Source organism: Chionomys nivalis, chromosome 6 (genome assembly GCF_950005125.1).
Source record: "Chionomys nivalis chromosome 6, mChiNiv1.1, whole genome shotgun sequence".
Lineage (NCBI taxonomy): Eukaryota > Metazoa > Chordata > Mammalia > Rodentia > Cricetidae > Chionomys > Chionomys nivalis.
This window is the reverse complement of record NC_080091.1, coordinates 14,464,804-14,472,421: the sequence shown is the minus strand read 5'-3', so window position 1 is coordinate 14,472,421 and position 7,618 is coordinate 14,464,804. Positions and strand designations below refer to the sequence as shown.

At 41.7% G+C, this 7,618-nt stretch overlaps 1 pseudogene; it reads left to right on the top strand.

Annotated features, from left to right (window-relative positions):
* Window positions 1-625: 625 nt before the first annotated feature.
* On the top strand, window positions 626-903 carry LOC130875418 (60S ribosomal protein L37a-like; annotated as a pseudogene).
* Window positions 904-7,618: the final 6,715 nt, after the last annotated feature.

Here is a 7,618-nt window from a genome sequence, read left to right as displayed (position 1 = left end):
CCAGTTCCCTTCTGAAGAGATATTTTAACACTATAAAAAAAAATCCCATTTTTCTACTACTGCCGAGTTACTGCCAAAGTATTAGAGCTGGTTTTAGTCACAGGGAAAAGTCAGACAGAACCCAAATGAAGGCCTTTCTACAGAATCACTGGCATATGCTGTGCCAATGCATCGGGTTATGAGAGACAAAGAAAGGTTAAGAAGCTGCCCCAGGTTAAATAGTCCACAGAGACAAGTCACAGCAAAAGCACCGTGTGACTCTGGGTAACATACTGGCCAGGAAACAAGATGACACAATGTGATTGTTGACAAGATTCAAATGCAGCCTGTAGGTTAGCTGACTGTTACTTTTTCTGTTTATCATATTGTTTTATTGTGATATGTAGTCTAACATTCGGGGACACTGAGTGAAGACTAGAGAATTCTTTGTACTATTTTTGCCTGTCTGAGACTTCTCCATAGTGCGGTTGAAAATAAAATATATTCCACTCACACAGCCTTAGGATACTTATCACAAAAGTCTCTACTACAAGAATTAGCAATGGGTCTATTTTATCTCGAGCTTTGCTTTTTCTTGTTTTAAAGAAATGCAGTTGTCTCTGGGCTTGGGCTTAGGTTCCATGACATGGCTAAATGCACCAAGAATGTTGGGGTCATTGGGAAATATGGGACCCACCATGGTGCTTCCTTCTGGGAAATGATGAAGAAAATTAACTTCAGCCAGTGCGCTAGGTCCTCTTGTTCCTTCTGTGGCAAGATCAAGATGGAGAGATGAGCCTTTGACATCTGGCACTGTGGTTCCTGCATGAAACCAGTGGCTGGTGGGACCTGAACCTACAACACCATTTCTGCTGTCATAGTGAAGTCTCCATCAGAAGAGAGAAGAAATGGAAAGATCGGTAGAAGTGCTACCATTTGAGACTTGCCTGCAATATAACAACAAAGAAATACAGTTGCACTGCTGGGTCTTTTTTGTGTCTGCTCAAATAGGTCCTGTGGCGGTTTGAATATAATTGGCCCTCATAATCCCACAGAGAGTGCCACTTTTAATTAGGAGGTATGGCTTTGTTGGAATGGGTATGGCCTTGTTAGAGGAACTGTGTCACTGTAGGGGCAGGCTTTTAGGTTTCCTATGCTCAGGATATCACCCAGTGTCTCAGTCTACTTCCTGTTGCCTGTGAGATGTGGGCTCTCAGCTACTAATCCATCACCTCATCTCTCTACAGGCTGCCATGCTCCCTGTCATGATGAGATTGGACTGAACCTCTGAAACTGTAAGCCATCACCTCAACTAAATGTTTTCCTTGTAAGAGTTGCCGTGACCATGGTGTCTCTTCACAGCAGTAGAAATCCTAACTAAAATAGATCCTTAGCCAGGCGGTGGTGGCGCAGGCATTTAATCCCAGCACTCAAGAGGCAGAGGCAAGCAGATCTCTGTGAGTTCGAGGCCAGCCTGGTCAACAAGAGCTAGTTCCAGGACAGGCTCCGAAGCTACTGAGAAACCCTGTCTCGAAAAACAAAAACAAAAACAAAAAAATCCTTGGGGGGGCGCAGTTGGCTCATTGCATAAGTGACTCTGCTTGTTTCCTCTCTTTAAAGCAGGCTCCAGACATGTCTATATCTCTACTGTATCCCTTCATGCTTGGTCAAAGAAAATCAGACCACACAGAGACATGTGACCCAAACTGTGCATGTCAAATTCTTTCTACCAGAAATTTGAAATTGGAACCATTAGATACTTACTGAAAGTGATTTTTTTCTCCCCAGTGAAAGAAAGTTCAGATTTTCAAAGCTGAATTAGTCGTAACCTTATGAGAGGCCTGAACAGCAGAATTCGTTCCAACGTGAGAGATGACGATTAAGTGGAAGAGTGGGGATAAGACAGGAGGAGGCACTTCCCAGGTTCCTGTTTGCTGATCATGTTTTTAACATGGTGACTGCCTGAGGGGCCAGTGCCCTGGGATTCCACAAGACACTTCATTTTCCCTGCAGTGCTGAGAGAGGCTTGAACCCAAGGGCTTTGTGCTCATGAGACAGGTAGTCTAAGATCTACTTCACAGTCCACATTAAACATTTGGATTTGGCAACTGATGAGCCAAAACAGCACCACAGAAGTAGCAAATACAGGAAGCAGCTGCAAATCCTTGTCTTCAGAGCTGGAAGGAGATCGGGATGTGGACATGACTCTAAGAACTTAAGGATTTGGATGCTCCAGTCCTAACACCATGAAGCAGGGTGTGAGGCAAAGGGGCGATCATGTAGTCACTGTCACACCAGATCAGCCACTTTCTACTAGTTGCAAATGAAGAGTTTCAATTAACAAAAGTTATTTTGTGAAAATTTTGCATGATGATATATACAGATTATTTTAAATAACTGTACGGTAATGAGTGCAACGTACTACAATAATCCACAGAGTTCTGCTTTCAAATCTTTAGATTATTTCTAGTTCATTTTATACACAAGACTACATTGCTAGGAACATCCTTTTTATTCTCCAATGTACATGCATCTGTGTATCTTTTTGCTCTGAGTAAATTCCCAAAACTTCTAGATCAGAAAAACACACACTTGAAAATAAAGCTTCATAGAATGGAAAATTTTAAATGATGTGGGGGTGGGGAAGTACATGATTAGATGACATATCTCTTTGTCGTTGAAACTTTAGTCTCTTTTAGGAGATAAGGCTCTGGGCAGGAAGCTAGGCTGAGATATGGTCATAACACTCATGAGTGGCAGCAGACCAGGAGAGCGTGCCTTTTTTCAGTGGAGTGGATGAGACCGCCCTCACCTGTGCCAAGCCAGTTCTCCATCACTTACCTACACTTTCTATCAAGAGCTTGCTTCTTCCTGCTTTCTACCTGAGAAGATGAAAAGTTGATGGTTTGGAACCCAGGAGTCCTCACCAGACCCTACCGTACAGGAGCTCTCAGTTGTAACCTCTGAAACTTGGAGGGAAAGAAAACTTCCATTGATCACAATCTACTGAGTTTGTGATAATTTTTTATAGTAGCCCAGACTAAGATAATAACCATTGCCTGTTTCTGGCTTCCACTTTCTTCCTATTCATTTTCCTTTCTTCTCTTCTTCTTCCTTCTTCTTGAACAAGGAATAAATATACTGTCTTAGGGTTTTTATTGCTGTGAAGAGGCACCATGACCACAACAACTCTTATAAAGGAAAGCATTTAATTGGGGCTGGCTTACAGTTCAGAGGTTTAGCCCATTATTGCTGTGGCAGGAAGCATAGTGGCATCCAGGCAAGTGTATTGGAAAAGTAGCTGAGAGTTCTACATTTGGATCCTCAGGCAGCAGGACAAGAGAGTGCTACACTGAGCCTGGCTTGACCTTTTGACACTTCAAAGCCCACACTCAGTGACACACTCCATCCAACAAGGCCACACCTCCTAATAGTGTCACTCCCTGAGAGCCTATTGCAGCCATTTTCGTTCAAGCTACCACATATACATGTATTTACTTATTTTCTTACACAAAGCGTATCATTCTATAAATATTCTTTTGCGTCTTGCTCTTCACAGGTAGCAATAGTTCATGAAATCAGCCTATGTTCATTCCTGGAGATCTTAATCTCCTCGACAGTTCTTTAGTATTTCTTTCTGTTGCTGTGCAACTGCTTATTTCATTATTATACCACTGGGAGTTATTTTTAAATTGTATAATGGGGCTGGAGAGATGGCTGAGTGGTCAAAAGCACACACTGTTTATCTTCGTTACTGTTCTATTGCTGTGAAGAGACACTGTGACCAAGGCAACTCATAAAAGAAAGCATTTAATTGGGAGCTTGATTGCAGTATCAGAGGTTTAGTCCATGGTAATTATAGTACGACTCATGGCAGCAAGCATACCAGGCATGGTGCTGGAACATGAGCTGAGGAGACATTGGGCCTGGCAAGAGCTTCTGGAACCTCAGAACCCACCCCCAGTGGCACTGCTCCTCCAACAAGACACACCTCCCAATCCTTCTCAAACAGTTCCACTTCCTGGTGACATATGAAACCGTAGGGGACACTTTGTTCAAATACCACAGAAATGGAACTCAGGTCTTCAGGCCTAGACAGCCACTGCTTTGCCAGCTAAGCCATCTCATGGCTCAGTCTCATTTCTATTACTATTTATTCATCTTAGTTTGGAAGACATTTGCATTCCAAGTTTGAAAATTTTATAAAAAATACCACATGGACACTCCTACACACTCGCGTCTTGGCTACACATAGGAATATATTTCTTTTGAGTACCTCCCAAGTAGTAAAATTACTGTATGTAAAGTCTGAACATGTGATTTTCACGTATGCTGGTATAAACAGTCTTGCAAAGTGTCAATTTGCTCTCTCACCATACCTACTCCAACAAGGCCACATCTTCAATTACTGCCACTCCCTATAGGTCAAGCATTCAAATCCTTGAGTCTATGGGGCCATACCTGTTAAAACCACCACAATAAGCATACATGAATTTGTACATACGCAAAAAAGGAACATAATGTTTTAATTTTAAAATGTCCTTGACATTTTTCTCAGAAATCTACTTCTGGGAATTTATCATAAAGGAATAAGCAACGGTGAGAGTTCAGAGTTGAAAAGATGTTTGTTAATATACCATGTAAAATTTTTTAAAAGTGTAAGAAACAACAATATAAAATTATACTAAAAGCAGTACCTACCTAATTCAATTTTATGTTCTCAAGTTTAGTTATTGATGCATATATATGGTCCTGGTATATTTTTAAAATTGAAAAAAGTGATACATCCTGTTTATACTGTGATCATATGCATGAATGTCTGTGTATACGTGTGCATGTGTGGGTGTGGGCACAGAGAGACAGAAACAGACTTACTTAGAATCACCTATGTAGATGGGGGTGTAGGTATAATTTTTTTCTTTATCTGGTCATTTTTATATTTACCTGTAATATCTGATTTTCCTATTCTAGATATATGTGTAAAACTCAGCTTATCTAAAAAATTATAATTTTGTTGATTTTATTTATATTGAGTGTCTGTAGCCCAGCACTCCTGGGATAGACACAGGAGGAGGAGAAGTCCACCCTTGCCTAATGGCAAGTTTGAGGTCAGCAGACTGTCTCATAACGAGAAAGAAAAAAATTCCAGGTGTAGATATAAGAAGTTTTACTTGTGTTTCGTACCAAATATGTTTGTTTTTGTGACTACCACACTAATGATACTTTTAAATTTTCTTTTATACTTATTGAATTTTTTTATCCAAGTGGTGGTGGCACATACCTTTAATCCCAGAACTTGGGGGGCAGAGGCAGGTGGATCCCTGTGACTCTGAGGTCAGTCTGGCCTTCAGAGCTAGTCCAGGAAAGCCAGGGTTACACAGAGAAATACTGTCTCAAAATTTTTTTGTATTATATTATATTATAGACACAGTTTTAGTAGATTTATCAAAAGAGTTTAATTTTAAAGTCGGATCAAAATTCAGGCATGGTGGCTCATGTCTATAACCTCAGCACTCATGAGTTTGAGGCAGAAGGATTGCCATGAGTTCCAAGACAGTCTGGGTTACTAAGTCCCTGCTCAAGAAAGAAGGAAGGAAGGCAAGGAGGGAGGAAGGCAGGGGAATGGAAGATGAGGAGGAATCAAGCTATGTGGAGCAGGTAATAATGTAGAAAGAATAAGTCAATATCTGGCAGAGCTATGCACATAAGATTGTAGCATAATGCATGTGTCTTCATGCTGCCAATGTAACAAACATTATTTTAGGGAAATCTAAACACCTGAGAATATAAAATGTGAAATGATGCTCTTGATAGTGATTTACTTTCTGCCACCAGAAAGCATCGTGAACAAGTTGTTGGAGATACTGAAGTGCTCTGAGCCCCCATCTCAAGAAATTTCAAGACAGGCAGCATTGATCTTCCAAAAGAAACGAAAGGTGCAGTTCAAACTGTAGCTTTAGCAGGAGGACTTCCTGTCTGCTTTCCCTGCCTGCAGTCTCACCCTTAAAAAGCCTCTTTGCACTGTTTCTCTTTGTCTCATCCTTCTGTGTCTTACTTTCCCATTTTTGCTTGCTTGTTTTAAACATTTACTTTTAATTTAATTTAATTATTTTATATGTGTTTGTGCACTTCGTGTGTGCAGTGCACATGGAGGCCAGAAGAGGACATCAGATCCTGGAATTAGGAATACAGAAATTCAAGAGCTGCCATGCCAGAGCAGGGAATTGAACCTGGGTTCTCTAAAAGCAGCCAGTGTTCTTAAGCACTGAGCCATCTTTTCAGCTCTGTCTTGATTTTTGAGACAGCATCTCACTTAGCCTGGGCTGTCGTTAAATTCAACACATAGTTGAGGCTAGCCTCAACTCCTTGATCCCTGTTCCTCCATCTGCTGAGTTCTGGAATTGTAGGGGTGCGGTGCCATCCTCAAGTCTTACCCAGAAGGATAAAGTCAGGACATTTGACTTTCTTCTTCAATAAACTCCAACTTTCATTTCTCGCCATTGTCCAGTCTTGCAGCTACATGTTCTCTTTTACCCACATGAAGCCACTCAGGGTCCCTCGGCACACTACGCTCTTCTATGCTTTCTCTCTTTCTTCCTCTCTCTCTCTCTCTCTCTTTCTCTCTTTCTCTCTCTCACCTGAAATTCTCCATGTTTCCCTTCCCCATCACACACTGGTTTTTCATGTGAAGGATGGCTTGACCGTGATGCTTGTCTTGACTTTCTCACTGAAAGTGAACTTTGCTAGCCCCTCAAGGGCACACAGCACTGCACTTTCTGTGTGTGTTCCTTGATGGCTCACGTGTCAAAAAGGAAGTGTGCTAATCTTACGCTGTCTGTGCCTGGAGTCTGCCTTACAGTAAATACTCACCTTGTGTGTGCAGAGAGTGAACAAGAAAAGACGCTGAACGGGATGGCCCTAGGACTGTCCAGACACCCTGGCTGCACGCTAGACTGGTATCATAGCTGAGGTCTGTGGACATGCTTCTACGGGTTCCGGAAACAGCAAACGTTACTTTAAGATTGCTTTTAGACTCCTTGGAACTTCTTGGTAGATTTTAATTTCCTTGCGACTTACTGGCCAGTATTCTAGAAGACGGTGGTGCTTCAGCGTAGATACACGATCTCAGGTTGCTTGGAGTTTTTCAGAAATCTGCGTAACATCAGGTCATTTGATTTGTAAACCAGGTGGGATTCTACTTTCCTGCCTCTCCGGAGACGGAGATGATCCATAAAGTGTGTGTGCTCAGTCTATTCAATAACCAGCCCCAGTCTCGGTGAGACGGGTCTGCTGAAGTTAGCTTTCCAGGGTGCAGTGAGGGGAGAGGGAAGCATTCCTTTCACGATTCCACCTCAGACAGGATCACACGGAATGTCGAAAAACACATGATATATATATAAAGAAAAGCAGACACAGATGATATTTTCTCAAGGTGCTCGCCGCTCTACCATCTGCCACGTTTGCAGCTGGTTAAAAAAGAAAGAAGAAAAGAAATTAGTTTGGCAGGGTTTACTCTTACAAAAAGAATCATGTTGATTTTGCCAGTTCTATGTAATCTGATATGCCTTTTGCAAATTGAGTAAGAGGAAAAAGCTTTCGCATTTGTGCTCCAGGAAAAAATGTGGCCATTGTCCTTCTG